Below are 20,829 nucleotides of genomic sequence, written 5' to 3'. Positions count from 1 at the left end.
AATACGAGTAATCTTGAGGTATCAAAACTACTGAAATTATTTTAACGATGCAATATGTTGAATAAAAAGAGGACATGATGGCACTCTAAATTGATGCGGACAAAATTTGTAATATACAGTCCGTCCTGACATAAAAATATAACTGATTTACTATGTGGCTATATAGATTTACTTCATAAAGTGCAAATATTGTCAATTTTGGTTAATGAGATCAAATAATTTTGTTTTACCAGTCATCCTGAGTCAGCCAGTCTGAGATGTGAAAACTGTTGGATTTTTGGTGATGATTTAATTATTTAAATAATAGAAGGACATGCTTGAACTGTTTATTTGTGAAGAAAAAGAAATTTACTATGATTAATTTTCAATTACATTATTAATTAACTGTAAAAGAGGGACGAAAGATACCAGAGGGACAGTCAAACTCACAGATCGAAAACAAACTGACAACGCCATGGCCAAAAATAAAAAGACAAACAGACAAATAATAGTACAGATGACACAACATAGAAAACAAAAGACTGTAATCGTAAATATGTCAATCGAAAATGACCGGTTGGTCATTTAATTTTGATGTACCTTATCAGTTGATATTTAAGGTCAATGTATCCAGGATACGATAACAATCTGCGTTAACGCGCGTTTACTACAAACAGAAAACGTGCGTTTACTTTTGACGAAAATAAAAGACTTTTTTTCACATTAACGCGGAAGTAAACGCGAAAGTAAACGCCCGTTTACTTTTTATGTCTACTGAAATTTCGGAGTTAACGCACAGTTAACGCGGCGTTTACATGAAATGCATGCGAGTAAACGCCGCGTTAACTTTTTCCGCCTGTCTACATGTAATGCTTGGTCTGCACCCAACTGTACATGCATAAAAATGACAGGAACTATATTTATGGACAACCGATTAGCGACCAAACATGACATTTTTCAAATATTTGACGATTTCTTCTTCTTTTCTATATAGTTCATTGATCTTCTTTAATGCTTTCTCACTTTATTAAGCATGAAATAACACCTTAACTGCATGTTTGAAAATAAATAGCATGCATCAACAGGAAAATGTGCGGTAAACGTCAACGAGACAGCAACCTAGCGACAACAATAACAAAAACACATGTGGACGCTTGACGGTAAACACAACTGCGAGTTTCCCTCATTGAGACAGCATCCCATCGACAAAAGATAAGTATGAATGAATTATTTACTTTGCTGATCCTACCATTTTTTTCTTAGATTTTTTTTTTTACGTCTTTGTATATTTAATTTACATTATGCAAAACTAAACTGTATACAGTGAACAAAAGTTTCTTTCGTTTGTAACATTATTGCTTCACTGCTTACTAGGACAGCCAGTTTTCCTGCCTAAGGTTTGATGGTTCTCTGCGCACGCTCCGGATTTTTCCACTAATATAAAATGTCTACCATGAAGTAGCCAAGAGTGATAAAAGTGGCGTTAAACAGCAAAAATCAATAAATCAATCATTGTTTAGTTCAGATGTTTCCTACACAGATCACGGTTTTCTTATACAAGAATTTATTAAATAGAATTTGAATATGAGTAAAGCAATTTTTCCGCATCACATAACTATTTATATGCATTATGCCTGTAATATTTGCCACTGATGATGAAGCAATTAATTAGATAAAAATTGTTTTGAATACCTTCAAGAATAGATAAATGTATACCGGAACATGTCTATAAAATGTTAGTTAAAGTAAAAAGAAATTGAGGCCTTGTAATGGTAAAGCTATATAGGATGGGTCTGCGTTAAAAGGTCAGCATGTGCATCACAATTTATGTGTGCCGACCTTCATTTTAAGTCTTTTCATTTAGTAATATCTTTGTTAAGGTATTGTAAGTTCGTTATCTTACTTTACGTCGACACCTTAACATATAAAATATTTATTCTTAATAGAAAAGGGTGTGTTTTATGTCAAAGAATTGCGAAATTTCTGGGAATGTATCGTGCAGTCACTATTTGAATGCTTTATTCGGTAGCTGAGTCGACATGTCCTTGGGAGGCAAAACATTGCTACACTGACAGTGTCTATAGAAATCATATGTGCAAAAATGACATAAATGTCTGCAAGAGTAACGTTCCCGCTAAACTGAAGTCTGTAGGTTTCAGCTCTGGAGTTCCCAGTGAAGACATTTATTTTACGTACACACATTTGAGTTATACAGTAACTAAATCAAAAAAAAGTTGAAAAATCTGAAGCATATCTTGACATATACTCGGGAGTATACTTATTTGGAACTGCTTAGACATGAAATGAAGTCATAAGACACATGTGAAAAGTCGCACTTTAAAAGCTACGATTTTCTATTTCTCTGTTGAAATGGACAGAGTTGTCCTTCATACAACTTTGACAAATAGTCCTTCAATGCCAGCTGAAAAAGTTACAATGCAAAAAGAAAGATAATACACTTCACTATCAAAGAAAAAACCTAAATAATAATTTTAAACCTTGGATTGTGTACGAAAAGACAAAGTGATTATAGTTTACATGCATAAAAATGACAGGAACTATATTAATAGACAACCGATTACGAACGACCAAACATGACATTTTTTCAAATATTAAACCATTTCTTCTTTTTGTCTATATAGTTCTTTGATCTTCTTTAATGCTTTCTCACTTTATTAAGCATGAAATAACACCTTAACTGCATGTTTGATAATAAATAGCGTGCATCAAAAGGAAAATGTGCGGTACATGTCAACGAGACAGCAACCTAGCCACCAAAATAACCAAATGACATGTGCACGTTTGACGGTAAAAACAACTGCGAATTTTCCCTCATTGAGATAGCATACCATCGATAAATAATAAGTATCAATGAATTATTTACTTGGCTGATGCTACCATTTGTTTTTTTTTTTTATTTCTTTTTGAAACGTCTTTGTATATTCAATTTACATAATGCAAAACTTCGTTTATAACATTATTGCTTCACTGCTTATTTCAGATTTTGAACCCCGCAATTTGCAGGTGATTTCGACTCCAATTTGATTGACAAGGACAGCCAGTTTTCGTGCCTAAGGTTTGATGGTTCTCTGAAGACGTGACGGCGTTTTCTACTAATAAAAACTGTCCACCATGAAATAGCCAAGTGTGATGAAAGTGGCGTTAAACAGCAAAAATCAATAAATCAGTCATTGCTTTGTTCAGATGTTTCCAAAACAGATCAAGGTTTTGATATACAAGAATCTATTAAATAGAATTTTGATTTGACGAAAGCATTCTTTCCGCATCACATAACTATTTATATGCAGTATGACTGTAATATTTGCCACTGTTGATGAAGCAATTTATTAGATGAAAATGGTTTTGAATACTTTGAAGAATAGTTACTAGTATATGCATACCGGAACATATTTAGAAAGTTGGTGAAAGTAAAAGAAATAAGATTAGAAGAAATTGAGGGCTTGTAATGATAAAGCAATATAAAATGGGCCTGCTTTAAAAGGTCAGTGTGTCCATTACAATTTATGTGTGGCGACCTTCTTCTTAAGTCTTTACATTTAGTAAAAACATTTAAAAGGTCATGCAAGTTCGTGCAGTCACTATGAATGCATTATTCGGTAGCTGAGAAGACATGCCCTTGGGAGGCAAAACTTTGCTTCACTAACAGGGTCTATAAAGATCCTATGTGCAAAAATGACATAAATATCTGCAAGAGTAACGTCCCTGCTAAACTAAAGTCTGTAGGTTTCAATGTTCCCAATGAAGACATATATTTTACGTACACACGTTTGAGGTATACAGTAACTAAATCAAATAAAAGTTGTAAAATCTTGACATATACATGATATACTCGGGTGTATACTTATTCTGAACTGCTTGGACATGAAATGAAGTCATAAGACACATGTGAAAAGTCGCACTTTTAAAGCTACGATTTTCTATTTTGCTGTTGAAATGGACAGAGTTGCCCTTCATACAACTTTGACAAATAGTCCCTCAATGCCAGCTGAAAAAGTTACATTGCAAACAGAAAGATAAAACGTAGGCACTTTTTTATGAATTAAAGAAGGAAGGGGTTGGGTCACCATACCCCAACTTTGGACCTCATTTAAAAAAGTTCCGTAACTTTACCCTCCTGGGTCTTTGGGTCCAGGCAACCTAGGCAATTGCCAATCAATTGTATCTAGTGTGTACAAAAGCTTTGCTGTAGGGACTTTTTTATGAATTAAAGAAGGGAGGGGGTTGGGTCACCATACCCCAACTCTGGACCTCAATTAAAAAAGTTCCGTAACTTTACCCACCCGGGTCTTTGGGTCCAGGCAACCTTCGGCAATTGCCTATCATTTGTATCTAGTGTGGACAAAAGCTTTGCCGTCGGGACTTTTTTATGAAATAAAGAAGGGATGGGTTGGGTCACCATACAACTACTTTGGACATCAATTAAAAATGTTCCGTAGCTTTACCCACCTGGGTCTTTGGGTCCAAGGCAACCTTAGGAAATTGCCTATCATTTGTACCTAGTGTGGACATAAGCTTTGCCGTAGGGACTTTTTTATGAATTAAAGAAGGGAGGGGTTGGGTCATCACACCCCAACTTTGGACCTCAATTAAAAAAGTTCCGTAACTTTACCCACCTGGGTCTTTGGGTCCAGGTAACTTTAGGCAATTGCCTATCATTTGTACCTAGTGTGGACAAAAGCTTTGCCGTAGGGACTTTTTTGTGAATTAAAGAAGGGAAGGGGTTGGGTCACCATACCCCAACTTTGGACCACAATTAAAAAAGTTCCGTAGCTTGACCCACCTGGCTCTTTGGGTCCAGGCAACCTTAGGCAATTGCCTATCATTTGTACCTAGTGTGGACAAAAGCTTTGCCTATCATTTGTGATTATTGGATAATCTTGGATTCAAAAAAATTGTCGTTTAGATTAACCAATTGAAAAATAATAAATAAATTACCAGTGTAATGACATAGTTTTGAATAATTAGAAAAATGTACTAGTTCTTTGACAAAAGAAGAAAAACTGCGTATAATAGTTATCAGCTTTTATTTCAACAGAAAATCTAACATAAAATACTTGACGTTCCAAAATCAGTCCGGTTTTTTTTTTCTTTTCTTTTCAAACGCAAATATAAGCTAGAAGATTTAATTGTTTCATTACACTAGTTTTGTATGAACTATTGTTATCAATTGTTTCATTATTATAAAGACAACAAACCCATCTCTAATCAGAGAACACTAAAAAGAGAAAGGATTAGCTTAAAGGAATTTTAGATGCCCGACTTAAAAAAAAGTTGTATTGAATAACTAATCATAATCAACTGTGTCTGCGTGAAAATGAATTGCATTTCGTCTTTCTACTGGAAATGATTGTCATCAGATTTCAAAGGACGTTTCATGTTATTGCAAGTCTTCGGTTTTTAGGCATGATCAGATTGGCGCGTTTTCTTATTATTCGCTAGCTTGATGCATCTTATTGTTCGCTAGCTTGAGTCTGGTAATATGTGATGGCGTTAAGAAAAAAAACGTATAACTGTTCGTTGCAGAAAGACGGAATGACGGAATGACAATGATGGAATGACGGATAAGGGTAATACTATATGGCCCCGACTGCTTTTTGGCTGGGTCATAAAAACCCTATTTAATGTTTAACAGGCTCATATATATTTTACTTCGGAATTACTGTAATATATTAATCTTATGTATCAAATTGGTATTCTGTTTATATCATTTAAATTATCATGATTATGCTGCAGAAAATCAAAAATGCATGTTTTTAGATTATTTAATTTGTTAAGTCCAAAACTTATCATGCGTTTGAGATTATCATAAGTTGAACACAAGTATAGTAGTCTCAGTTATGGTTGAAATTGGCCAACTAAAACTTTAACATTGGACACTCATAATTCAAATATGAAATAGTCATATTGTCTTTAATACATCTCATATTCCATTAAAAAATTTCATAAACTGTCTTATAGTATACTAACAGAAAAACAAAGAATATGGGGTATCCATCCTTGACACAAAATTAGTACATGCACAGCAAAAACACAAAAAAAGAAAGGAACAGCGCTTGTATTGCTGTTCTTCATCTTAAAGTCACAGTTTAGTTTAGCTTAGTGTATTGGAAGATGAACTATAATTGTGTTTTGATCGGCTTTGTTACATTTATATATTAAGCTGGTTTTCGACTGATTCGGCTTTGTAACATTTATATATTAAGCTGGTTTTCGACTGATTTCTACACTTCGTTCATAGACATTTTTACGTTCATAAAAATAACTCGACTTATTTTCTACCTCGTTTGACAATTTTCATGGCATCAATTCACGATTTTTAATGTATGATTTGACGTTGTTTTCTGTCAGTTTCATAAGAATGGAGATAACAATTTTGTATTTTAAGTTCCGACGGCATCAAATGGTGATTTGATGGTCACAAATACCCGTTTCCTGGCTCCGGTAACGCGTCGCCAGAAACTTAATTTGCGACCATCAAATCACCAATTGATGCCGTCGGAGCTTAAAATACAAAATTATTATCTCCATTCTAATGAAACTGACAGAAAACAACGTCAAATCATACATTAAAAATACAATACAGTTATCTCCTAATTAACATACTAACCACCCTACAAAGAATGTATGTTTTGTTTATTTTAGTATTCATTTACATGTATCATGAATTCTATTGTTCATGTACTACTCAGTACCTGTTGTGGGTACGCAATGAAACCCGACCCGGAACGTACCGAACTCCGGACCAGGACTTTGGTCTGAAACCCGGACCGGACGCCGAACTCGAAAGCTATTGAAAATTGCTGATCCAGATTTGGCTGTTACCAGACGAAAACACGTTTAATGCTTTTAAGATTACTATCTGAATTAATATATTAATTTAAATGCAATTTTGGAGGAGGCAGGTTGTCAAGCATTAAAGAAAAACAAACCTTAACATGTTTTGTCTCCGATACATTCTTGTATTGCCAGTTTATTTATTTTATGTATCTGATTTTCATTAAATTTTTTTAATGAAATCATTTATCTACGGAAGAGTTTTAGCGCTACACATTTCTTTATAATATTTCTTCCTATGTATAACGAAAACATTGATGAAATAACGCAAACCGTTGCGTTTAACGCAAATCTTTGAAAAATAATGCCACCATCTGAAAACGCAAACATTTTCGAAATAATGCAAACATTTGACTGTCATACAAATGAGAGGTTAAGCTAGCTATAAAACCAGGTTTAATCCACCATTTTCTACATAAGGAAATGCCTGTCCCAAGTCAGGAATGTTTTCCATTCGTTTGATGTGTTTGAGCTTTTGATTTTGCAATTTGATAAGGAACTTTCCGTTTTGAATTTTCCTTGGAGTTTGGTATTTTTGTTATTTTACTTTATACTAAGTGATATTCAGGCATATACATGTTGCTTAGTACACATACGTGTCTAAGGAAACATAATCGCATTTATCAAAATGTAGGTTACTGTGACTTACATTTTAGGCTTCATTGAATTTTACATTTCAGAGATCACATTTTCACACTTGTCTATATTTTCTTGATTTTTTTTCTAATTTTATAGTGTTAAAGAACAATTGTAAAAAGAGCAAAAGAGTTTAAAGGCTTTAATGACTCGCCTGCTTTTCAAATTGTAAATCACTGATTTATTGACAGTCTTTGAGATAAAGGACCAACTTCATGTAAAAAGAACATTTGATGTTTATCAATGAACCATTCAATTGAGGTCAAGGTCAGATATCAAACCCCTGTCAGACTGACACCTAAATCTATAAACCAAATATACTTGACAAATGATACACCAAATTTAGTTCACATATAATAAACCAAAAATAGTTGACACATAATAACTCAAATATAGTTGACATATATATATAAAAGTCATATTAACTGAAAAACAGTCCAAGGCTAGTATTGATCTTTAAACCATGAACATAAGGTTAAGGCCAAGTAACCCCTCTTAAATGGAAATGTTTAGCGTACCATGATGATATGAACTAAATAAAATGTGAACTAAATGAAACAGGTCTAGAAACGGAGATAAGAACTCGGCACTTATAAACTTAGCCATGATCATTGAACCATGAAAAATGAAACCCAAGTCTGGTATCACCTGTCAAACGTACATGAACACCTTATGGCAATAGTAATTATAGTATTGAATATTGTAGACAACATATAGATGACCTTTTACTCAAAGGAAATCTAAATCCGAACTGTGCGAGAACCTCGTTTATATGATTGTACCATGAAAAGAGGTCAAGGCCAAGTGACTCCTGTCAGACGGTTTTCTTAACATGAAAGCCATACTGTATACATATTTAGTTGACCTCTTTTTCACCGGTGAGAAACTGACCTAAATGCAAAAAACCACAACGTTGATCACTTACACTAAAAGGTCAGGTCATATTATTCCATTCAGAAGGAAATGTACACCCTATACAACCACTATGGATCAAATAATAGTTGAAGAAATACACTTTGTAAAGGAGAAATGAACATTAAGAAGGCAGACAAAAATAATGTTCACCATAGAACAATGAAAAAAAAAAAACGGTCGAGGTACGTTAATACTGTCAGATTGACATTTTACATGTTTTTACCACCATTCTAAAAACTGAACAATTAAATTGTAAAACACCCTTTGTCAGAAACTTAAACGTTGATCATTGATCCGGTTACCCGTTAAAATTGGTCAGAGTGAAGTGACTCCTTTAACACTGACATATATACCCTTTAGGCCATTTGATCAACCAACAATAATTGACCTATTACTCATAGACTGACCGTAGATCTAAACTTGACGTAATTATCATTGAACCGTTACAGGATCTGCTTACCCTTCCGGAGCACCTGAGATCACTCCAGTTTTTGGTGGGGATCGTATGCTCAGTCTTTAGTTTTCTATGTTGTGTTTTGTGTACTATTGTTTGTCTGTTTGTCTGTTGGTCTTTTTCTTTTTTAGCCATGGCGTTGTCAGTTTATTTTCGACTTATGAGTTTGAATGTCCCTCTAGTATCTTTCGCCCCTCTTGTGCAGATTCAGGAGCTGGTAAATCCTTATCCATAAATATATACCATGTACATTTTGTACCCCCTTTTATAGAAAAAAAATATAGTTAACTTTGAAGTAAATGAAAAGCTGACTTACATTACATTTTAAGCTAGATGAAAATAGTTAATACAGTAATTGCTGCAACCGCGTGATTATCATACGTATAGCTTGCATTCTGTAACTTGCGTCACATGCGAGACAAACATATCATAACATAAAACTAAGGCTCTCTTTCTCTCTTTATATATATACAATTTATGTTTCAGCTTCACATGGCGACGTCTTTACCAATATGTGATATTAGTGTTACCGATAAAGTGTCTATATTCGCCTCTGTTTGGTGTTCAGAATGTGAAGAATCCCTTTGTAATCATTGCGAAAAGCCGCATGGGCGGGAGACATTAACCATGAACCACAGACCAGTACCTATAGAAGATTATCAGAAACTGCCGGCTTCTGTTACTGATATCAAGCAGGGATGCAGAGATCACAATTGAACATTTGATTTTTACTGCTTATTTCACAACGAGCCATGCTGTGTTTCATGCGTTTCTGAGAAACATGGCACCTGTCAAAAATTGAAGTCATTACCAGAGGTAGTGGAGGGTGTGAAGTCGTCTGCTTCATTTGCAGATTTGGTTTAAGCAGACTTGTTATAATGAATCAAGAAGGCAATCTTATAAAAAACATATAATTTGAGGATAGTTGCTATGATGTTGCAGTAATAGAGAAAGACATAGTTGCTGCAACGTTAATTGAAGAGAATGAAATCTTTATTATTGATATTAACTCATCAACGGTACAAAGGACTATGCCAACAAAAAACATGTGTTTCAGTATAATTTGTACAGGTAAACAATTAGTTGGCAGTGTCGAAAACGGGATTACTCAGTTCTTTGATCTTTCTGGTAATACCTTGTCAACTTTGTCAAACGCCGAAAAATCCAGTTATTGTTCTGTGTTTAAAAACCAACTTTATTACACCGCCCACGAAAGAGATTCAGTATACTCGACTGTCCTGAACGGGACAGTTCATTGGAAATATAGATGCAGGAAATTCAGTTACCCCTGTGGTCTAACAAACGATACGTTCGGAAATATTTTCGTAGCGTGTAGGGATAGTATGCAAGTGATAGTAGTAGGGAATGATGGCGAACAATCCAGAATCCTCTTGACAAAACAAAATGGACTGCAAAAACCTAGAGCAATACATTACAACCGTGAAAGCAACATCCTTCTTGTTTGTAATTTATCCGGACAATGCTTTATGTACAAAGTTTCAAGCTGATTTATGTTTTGGACAGAACCTTAAGAAAAACGCTATGCCTGATTGATTGACGATTGCTTAACGTAACAGCTTATGACATAATGGTATATAGTAGTCCATCGCTGTAGGCATGGTGCCCCGTATCATATATTTATCTAGTGGACGTTTCATTTCCCAAAACTAATATTTGAAATAATGACAAGACATTCATTTGAAAGACATATTTGTACCCCTGATGCCTTGGTGCTCTGAACATTTTTAAGCTTAGAGAGACCAAAAGTGTTAAAATAGCATTCTCATCTGATGTAAATGAAATTTAGTTTCCCGTTTGGCTGGAAAGAATATTTTTTCAAGATATTCTATTTGCAAGACTTTTCAGAAATATGCCAAATAAAAAAAATCTTTTCGAATTACTGTTTTATTATGCATTTGTCAAATCATTGTGTTAATAGGAATTTCTGTTAAATATATATTTTGTTTTAAATATTTCAAAAGAAAATTATCAGATGCCTAACATGACTTCATATTTAAGAGTTGACCTTTAAAAAAAAAAAATAAGGAGATGTGGTATGAATGCAGATGAGACAAAAAATATCCATTATGACAAAAGGAAAAGGGATAAAACAAACGACCTGATTAATACTACAACAATAAACGAACAAATATGACAGTCAGCAACCAACAATAACAACTGGATAACAGGTACCTGTCTTGGGACAAACACGTCAAAAAATTGGCGAGGTTCAACATTTAAGTGAAATTTTTTTTTTCTCATGTTCATAATGCAAAAACTTGATATGTGATCTTATCAAATGGCGTATTATTTGCATTTTGATTTCTTTGAATATTATTGTTTGAATAGCAACATATTTTTTTATGTAAACGAATTACTTTGCCATTTGCAATCATGCTCGTCTGTCAAGTAAATCGTTTATCCGAGTAATGACTTTGTTTGAATCAAGTTCAATTCATACTGACACACTGAGAGTCCGATAAAGTGTCTATTTTTGTTTCAAAGAAAATAGAAATGACCTCAATACATACACTCCTGTAACTGCAAAAACCACTCATTACAAAAACAATAGCACTGAAAAATAAAGATTTGAAATTCGACCTCTCATAAAAATTTATATAGGATGATCTTAACAAAAGCCATTTCTTCTCCACATTGGATTCTGAATTCTTAGAAAGCAAAACATATACTAAGCAATTGTCGAATTTGATGCCCATGAAAAGTATGATAAGTTCTGGGATAATTGTAATTAAGAAAGCCACTTCTCAATACAATAAAGACAGAAAAGAGCTATATAAAATAAGGAGATGCTATTCGATTGCCGAAGTGACAACTGTCCATCATCCTGTTTTCTATGATGAGTTTATTTACAACAACTGGGTCGATACCACTGCTGGTGGAGTTGTTCTGCCCGAGGGTATCACTAGTCTAGTAGTCAGCAATTCTGTGTTGACATGCTATTGTCATGATTTTAAATTAACTGTTAACAAAATTGTTTTGGGATTTTTCGAAATACTAGGGATTTTCTTCCCCAGGAGTAGATTACCTAGCTGTACTTGGCAAAACTTTTAGATATTTTGTGTCCTCAATGCTCTTAATTTCGTACTTTTTTGGGCATTTTTAACTTTCTTGATTCGAGCGTCACTGATGAGTCTTTTGTAGACGAAACGCGCGTCTGGCGTACAAAATTTCAATCCTGGTATCTATAATGAGTTATTTTTTCAACAAAACATATACGACCTTCAGCGGTGTACAAAGTGTATGTGCAATATTTAAAGTTGTGCATTGCCCCGAATCAAAATAATATGATTATATAACTACCTATGCAACAATCTGCCTTCAACGCCGTAAGAAAATATTTCAATGTCAAGAAATACTACTACGCTTGGTAAACAATCGTCTGGATTTAATATGTAATTGACGCATAATAAAATATGACTTGCATACAAAACCGTACGTCGGAGAACAAATGACAAAACAATGATATGTTTTATAAACCTTCCGAGGAAATTTTTAATAACCATTGATATTTCTAATAAGGTTTAATATAAAAAAGAAATTCTTTCTTAATCTATTCATTGCTTTTACGAGCCTTAGAAATTGGCAACTTTAAATGCGTGATATGAAATTGCAGTCAGTCAGAAAAAAAGTGAACTCGAGAAGTCTGATGCTGAAACAGTATTAAGTTTCCCCAAATCAGAGGATAATTATAATATTTTAACATGTACTGGTTAATATTTTTCAAGAATGTGACCCGCTTTCTTATCGCCATCCTTATTGTAAGTGAACTCTGAAATCCCTCCAAAAATAAATACAAAAAAAAAAAAATACTTCTGAATAAGGTAAACATTAGAACTCAACATTATGACAGAAAACAACAACTATTCCCTTTAAATGTCAAGTATTTTAAACTTTCTATTTGACAGCAGAGAATGAACTTTCAAGACTAGACGCATTGCAAATTACAAACGTGTAAAATCGTGTCCATTTTTTAACTGGTAAGCGTCATGTCAAATTATTTTCACAAATAGGCCGAAGATACTAAATGGACAATCCGAAGTCAAAAGTCCTAGAAACAGACAGCTTCAAAAATAAAAACCGCGAAAATACATTCTACAAAACACTACACTTGAAACTAAAGACTGATTAACACGAATCCACTAAAAACTGGGAATGATAAAGGGTGCTCCGGAAAGGTTATGTCACAATAAAGTAAAGAAAGGGACGGGATAGTGGCTACAACAATTGGAACATATTCGTAGTTACGAGTGGTAGAGATATTCCATAAGGGTCAACCAAATCATAACTGTACAACTTTCGACGGGAAGACTTCAACTTTACCATTTGAAACCCTTGTTCAATAGATTTTTTTGTAGGCAGCAACCGTCAATCAAGGAAGTCACGATGGAAATGCAAACTCTGATATCGTATCAAGTAGAAGGTATGTGATCCGTATGCCATGTATGCAGGCGCTGCTAGAATATTGCTACTTAGAACAGAAAACAATGTACATGGTAGTAGTATAAAATATATAGTACACTGAAGTTCTTAAGAATGAAATAAAAATTATTTTACTTTCACGGTCGTGTATGGCACTGCTAGTCAAGTAGTAGGCAATCATATCATTACCACATCTCAGCTTAAGTGCTCGTCTGAAAGTACCTATTATGTATTGGCTACCTAAACAACACACAAGAAAGGACAAATATTTTTTCATCTCGACCTCTAGTAAGAGTTTTGCAACTCACCATATTGTCCGTTTAACTAGTTGCTTCAATATAATTAAACATGTTTCAACATTTTGTAATAAACAATAGGAAAATAATGGAATTTATCATTATTTTCAGTGTCATAAATTATTTGGATGTTTTAGATAAATTACATGCTTTGATGTTTTGATTATCCTTTCAATTCGGTTGACATTTGACCTTTAACTCTTCAAAACAATCTTATTAAATGGTCCTTTGAAAATATGATTGCACATGTATTTACAATATCGTGTCAACATCGTGTTTATGTTGTATATGTAGAGTCTATACCTTTCTTTTCACATCGTATACATAGCAATGTTCACAATATCGTGTCAACATCGTGTTTATATTGTATATCGAGTCTATATCTTTGTGTTTACATCGTTCTCATCGTATACATCGTGATGTTGACAATATCGTGTTAACATCGTTATCGTATTAATGGTGTGTTCCAAGTCTATACTTTTGTGTTTACATCGTTCACATCGTATACATCGCAATATTAACAATATCGTGTCACCATCGTGTTTATGTTGTATATAGAGTCTATATCTTTCTGTTTACATCGTTCACATCGTATACATCGCAATGTAAACAATATCGTGTCAATATCGTGTTTATATTGTATACAAAGTCTATACCTTTGTGTTTCACATCGTATACATCGTGATGTTAACAATATCGTGTCAACATCGTGTTTATATTGTATATTGAGTCTATATCTTTGTGTTTACATCGTTCTCATCGTATACATCGTGATGTTGACAATATCGTGTTTACATCGTTATCGTATTAATGATGTGTTCCAAGTCTATACTTTTGTGTTTACATCGTTCACATCGTTTACATCGCAATATAAACAATATCGTGTCAACATCGTGTTTATGTTGTATATAGAGTCTATACCTTTCTGTTTACATCGTTCACATCGTATACATCGCAATGTTAACAATATCGTGTCAATATTGTGTTTATATTGTATACAAAGTCTATACCTTTGTGTTTACATCGTTCACATCGTATACATCGTGATGTTAACAATATCGTGTCAACATCGTGTTTATGTTGTATATAAAGTATATACCTTTCTGTTTACATCGTTCACAACGTATAAACCCTAAGCCGGGAATGTCACATTATATGCCCTGTCTGAAACCAGAAATACACATATATTACTGATTCTCCCTGCCTATTTTTTTTACCAATACCAGGTATTTGTTAAACATTCACCACGCAGTCTATATATTCAGTACATGTTTATTATTTCTTAATATTTTGTGTAATTCTTTTAAATACAAGTTTTCCATCTTCTCTAATATTTTTTTTTCTTCATCAATTTTCTTCAATTAAGTTTTTAGATTTCATGTATACCGTTTGTATTTTTAATGTATTTTTTAACAACAACAAATACTGAAAAAAGCAACTTGATATTTTCCGCATATGTGAAGGATTTTATAATTTGCTGTGATAATAATTCTATCATAAATGCAATAATTTGTATTAGCACTTTAAGACATTACTTAAGTATTGAATGTGTAAATAGCGTGGTTTTAAATTAAAACATATTATTGACGGATACACGTCATTATTTTCCCTCTGAATGCCTCTTACATTCTTTAAGTGTTATGCATAGATTAAGACTACGTCACATAGTAACGTTTGCTATGATGACGTTGTTGATGTTCCAATTGAAAAAAAATAGAAGTATATACCCCGTCAGTTTCCTGAATATATACTGACATCTCAGTGTTGTTATCCAATTACAAAAATTGACACATTTGTAATCCATAAAATATCGTTAATAAATTGTAATATATCGATGTAAACGATGTAAACATTTTATTACATTTCAAACATTATAAATACTGTTGACACCATATCGTGCACACTACAATGCAAACGATGTAAACACGATATTTATAATACATTGTATACATCGCGATGTTAACGATGTCAACGATATAAACAGTATAAAACAGTTGTTACAATGTAAATGATGTTGACACAATATAGTGTTAACATTGTTGATATCGTAATGTAAACGATGTAAACACGATATCTTACAACATTGTATACATCGCGATGTTAACGATGTCACGGACGGCATTGCTACAATAGACCCTGGTGCGAGATAGGTGGGATTGCTACATGCACATTACATCCTACTGCTCGGGAAGGGTGGCATCATTACAATAGATCATGGTGCACTTGAGATTGTTAGCATTGTTATATATACAATATATCCGAGTGCGCAAGGTTAATGTTATTGTAATATGTTTTTGATATCAAACAGTTTTATTGCTTAAGGTGGTACCAAACACCTTGACTAAAATTAATTTGGCTCGTTTAATTGTCATAAAATTTTGACAAAATATTTCATTTGATCCTTTAACAAAAATAAAAAAATTTCAAAAACTTTGAACCACACACTTTATCGGAAAAAAATCATTGGATATATAGCAGTTTGATAAACTCTTATTTGATCATTGAGAAGCTTGATATTTCCTTAAAAATATAACGTGATTAAAACGTTCAGCTGATTTTTACAGAGTTATATCTCTGTAGTGTTATGTACCACCTTAAACTAACCTGATTGGAAAAGGATGAGGTGATTATTAATTTGTGCAAGCTAAATTGTACAAAGTAATAATTGGTAGGTTCATTTCAAGGTTTTATTTAATTTTATAGGGACTATGATGTTCTGTGAATTCTATTCTTAACTGAAAATAAGATAAAAAGATGTCAAATAAGTGAATTGAAAGCCGTTTCAATCATTAAAGATCTGTGGTTGAATATGTTGCATATCATATTTTTTTCAAGATGTTTTTTAATTTGTTAGTTTTAAGAATTTAAATGGGGAAAGTTAGTGTATTGGTCAGAAACGATTTAATGTGTACTAGTATTTCAACTTCATTGTTATAAGTATTTGTGCAACATGTCGAACTTTACATTTGCGACTTAAAATAACCGGATGACATGCAAAAAAATGACGCAATGATTCTACATATGATGGAAATACTATAGATCAATAATTGCGATATAAACAAAACATGTTTACAGGAAAACCCTAATATCCATATATCATTATTATTTGTGAGGAAATGTTTTGTGTAGAGCAGGTAGGATAAACAATCTTTTACACTTTGATTTTCAATTTTTTTTCCTGAAAATTGAAAAAAATCGTGATCTCCGTTTATTCAAACCAGCAGATTAATAAAAAAAACCTTGGCTTATATAATATTTTATTTCCTATTTTTTGAATTCTACATAGTTGTTAACCTATGTTAACAAAATACTATTTGTGGTTTTTTCAGGAAGAGTAATGGTTGCCTACAAAGAAATAACAGAAGCTTATCAAAGAAGAATTTGTTGAAAATCCTACAATAATGTACAACATGCACCAGAAATGGTTTTAAGGAGTTTGGAGACTTCAATACATTTTTACAAAAATATTAGAAATAATTAAAAGGGTTGATTTGTATTCGTTTACTCTATCATCTTTTGTTATAACTTGACATCTGTTGAACTTAATTTTAAAAAAGACCAAATCTTGCTTATATCCCAAGAGTCCAAGAAATAAGTCATGTGACTGCAATTTCTTTTGCAGTTATTAATTATTATAGAAACAAGGAGATGTGGTATGATTGCCAATGAGACAAATATCCACCAGAGTCCAATTGACGTGGAGGTCGCTATACGGCCTTCAACAATAAGCAAACACTACACCGTATAGACCGCGATAAAACCCGAACACAATCTCTTTTCCAAACAATTCAAACGTGAAAAAAACAACCACCTGATTTGTAACGACACACACATATGACAGATGAACCAACAAACAAGCAATGAATTGCCTATTTTCAACATGAAAAAATGTTATTTCAATGTTAGGGTGACGTTGTTACAATGTTAAGTTTCAACATATATTCAATCTAAAATCAACGTCGATACAATTTTGAAAATATAACATTGTGTCAACGTCAGATATTCAACGTTGTCTAACCTTTCAAAACCAGCAGTTTATTCAACTTCATTTCAACGTTACAGATCAACGTAAGTTCAACGTGCCTGCTGGGATGAAACTTAAAAATTGCTATGATTATGACATCATACTTCAAAAATAAAAAACAAATCATTTTGTCATACACGTAGTTACACATCAAAATCTAAGAAGAATCTTAAGACACTATGTTTCAATCGAAATTTATCAAAACTATTTTGTTTTAAGCCTCAATTTTATGATGATTAAAAAAAAAAAAATAAAAACAGGCTGCTAATGAGTTGAGACCTAACCATCTTTAAAGGAGATTTGCATTGACATATAATTTTTATTTTCAAATGAAGATGAAAGGCGACTATTCATTATGTTCAGAGTTAGTGCGCAGAAGTAAGAGATAGAAAGAGGTAGATATGCAGGGCTTGAGTGAAGTAGAGAATCTACAAATTTTGCAACTTTGAATTTGAGGATAATATCTATTTTCTTTCGCAGTACCTGGTTAGAAAATGCAACATTAAGCTATATTAAACGATACAACCTTTGGAAACCTACCAAAACTTCTAAATTAATATAACAATAAATGGCGAGCGAATGTTATTTCACAATTAAAATTTTTTGTTACTATGAGGGTCTTGATGGGCGTCCTTCATTTATATATTCTGTAATTTTGGGGCCAGTTTTTCTCTATTTTTTTTTCAAGCATTATTCTATATTATTTATACTTGAGCACATGTTGAGCATTCGAGAATTTTCTATTCTTGTTTTTTTTGGCCTATTTTATCCTTCTTTATTTTTTGCCCTTAATACTGTATTCTCCCCATTATTCTTGATTGTGTGAACCCCTTTATTATTGTGTGAATTTCTCATTTGGAATATATGATTTAGCTTCTGGTAATTTTTCCATCTTCCGTGTATATATGTAGGTCACATGTGTTTTCAGATTATATGTATTTCCAATGTAATATGCTATCAACTGTTTGTATTTCAAATTAATTCACTGCTTATTCTTGGGGTTCAAACTTTGCTTTGTATTAAATGGTGTCAGACCGTATGAACCCACAACATTCAAAGGGAAATAACCGTATATTGTTATTTGTAAAAGCTATATCACGTGACAATACTTCCTGGTTATATTTCGGTCATCAGACTGTTATAACACTTCCAAAAAGGATCTGCAGTAATTGTTGTAACATATTTCGGTTGACAAACAGTCGTAAAGTAAGTATTTAATCGTTATTTAAGTACTTAACTTATTGTCCGACATAAATGTTACGTATAGATTAGTACTTTCGTTTTCTGAAGAGAGAAACTATATCACTTAGATCTGGTGAATCAGATTTAGTGATGCAGATGTCTTTTTAATATTTGCGATGTTATGATTCTGCTTCTTAATAATAAGTATTGAGGAGTTCTCTATTTAATCTGAATGCACAACACACAATTGTATCAGACCGTATCAAGACTCATACAGCTGTCAAAGGGAAATAACCGTATTTTGTCACTTGTTAACAATGGTTTGTAATGCGTAGGACAAAATATCAATAATGTATCACTTGAACATACTGCCTTGTTATCCTACTTTCAGCAGTTGTTATGAAATATTTTGGTGGATAAACTTAGTCTGAAGGTAGGCATTTAATGATTATTTAACTGCCCAACATGAATGTTATGATTAAATTAAAAAAAAGAAAGAGAATGTACCGCTTAGATATAATCAATGAACAGTTTAAGCGGCATAGATGCCTTATAGTTATTTAGGTCGGTGGGTTTCTGTTATTTTAAGTAGATTGTAATTCTCTTTTTGAACGAAAGGGACAATGAAATAAATGGACTGCATTCAATAATATCAAACCCCTTTCCGGTTTTCTAATTTAACTATATTTACTTTTCTCGTTCTCCTTTAATAAAAACATCAGCATATATCTCCCTAGAGCCAAGAGAAAACGATTTTTGAAACGAAGATTCACGGGATCACTGGCGAGAGCAGACCTACCAAATCATATTGATATGTATAGTAACACAAAATATACTATCCAATAAATTGTATAATCTACAGAAATACTAGCTAAGTGTCCGGTGGTTCTTCTAACAATAAGGACAATTGGTGTCACTTTTTACGTAAAAACATTCTGTTGTTACATGCCAAACAGATGTGTATTGTTAACCTTAATTTGAAAAAAATATAATTTGCATAGTGAGGATTAAATCCGGTTTCCCTCTTCTTGACGTTTTACAGATACAATTTTTTATTGATAATCCTGATTTAACCTTGGTTTCAACAGTTAATTGTATCGTTTTTTTTATCTTTCTTCATAACCTGATGCACATCTGATTGTCATTTCGTCTACCTTGTTGGTATATGCTTTTATGATAGATAAAACTTGATGGATATCATCACAATGTTCAACATTTTGAATTTTAATTGTGCAACGAAACACTGGGTTTACAAATACCACTGAAATTTTATTTGCTGATCAAACTGTTTGCTTCTTGTTTTCTTTGGATAAGATTAAAAGTTATTTTTTTTATTATCCGTCCGCATTAGTGAAACAATTCTCAGATGGTCATTTGTAAACTACTTACCGAAAATAGATACTCGATCAACTTTATCACGAGAGACGTCATGAAAACTAAAACTTATTAAAAACCACTGATAAAAAATGTTGGCCTCTGGTTTTTAAGATAAGTCTGAGAGTTTATTTTGTTTGTTATTATTTACCAACTTATCTGTCCGTCTACATGAGATTAATCATGTCCAGTAGAACATGTGTCAACTACTTACCGAAAATACATAGATTTTACCATGAGAAACTTAATTAAAACAACAAGAAACACCAGACAGTTGCATTTTTAAACCATTTGTAATGATTGCATGCAAAGATAGCTCCTAATTTATTAGTTTTAAGAACAAATATATCTTAATGAGTTCAGGTAAAGTTATATAGTTAATTGTACATTTTCTTACAATGGACCCACATAACCAAATAATAAATTACATTTTTTTCAAATAGTTTATAAAACGTTCTGCATACCAAAACTCTGGTTCAGCCGCGACCAACGTTCAACATGTCGTTTTATTCTAAACACTACAACTGTATACCGTTATTCACATACTTTTAAAATTCCGGTTGTCTTAATCAAACACTACTATTTATTAATTCATGTATGTAACATAGCTATAACGAATATGAAGAAGAGCTTCAGTATCTATTTAGAAAGACATTCACTTATAACCCTGAAAA

At 32.8% G+C, this 20,829-nt stretch overlaps 3 protein-coding genes across 6 annotated transcripts in view; all 3 read left to right on the top strand.

Annotated features, from left to right (window-relative positions):
• LOC127719250 (E3 ubiquitin-protein ligase TRIM71-like) overlaps window positions 1-20,829 on the top strand; it is a 158,768-nt gene that overhangs the window by 49,186 nt on the left and 88,753 nt on the right. The gene's annotated exons all lie outside the window — the stretch shown is intronic.
• Window positions 1-20,829, top strand: part of LOC127720339 (E3 ubiquitin-protein ligase TRIM71-like) — a 237,430-nt gene that overhangs the window by 172,857 nt on the left and 43,744 nt on the right. The window lies entirely within an intron of this gene.
• Window positions 1-20,829, top strand: part of LOC127720341 (uncharacterized) — a 210,699-nt gene that overhangs the window by 186,813 nt on the left and 3,057 nt on the right. The window contains exon 1 of one of the 2 annotated variants that reach the window (XM_052226918.1): window positions 18,702-18,805. The exons of the other annotated variant lie outside the window; for it this stretch is intronic. The gene's annotated coding sequence lies outside the window, so the exon portion shown is untranslated. Of the gene's footprint in view, window positions 1-18,701; window positions 18,806-20,829 lie in introns of those variants that run through there. 2 annotated transcript variants of the gene reach the window in all.

Source organism: Mytilus californianus, unplaced genomic scaffold, assembly GCF_021869535.1.
Source record: "Mytilus californianus isolate M0D057914Y unplaced genomic scaffold, xbMytCali1.0.p SCAF_11, whole genome shotgun sequence".
Classification (NCBI taxonomy): domain Eukaryota; kingdom Metazoa; phylum Mollusca; class Bivalvia; order Mytilida; family Mytilidae; genus Mytilus; species Mytilus californianus.
The sequence above is the reverse complement of the archived record's forward strand: the minus strand, read 5'-3'. Positions and strand labels throughout refer to the sequence as shown.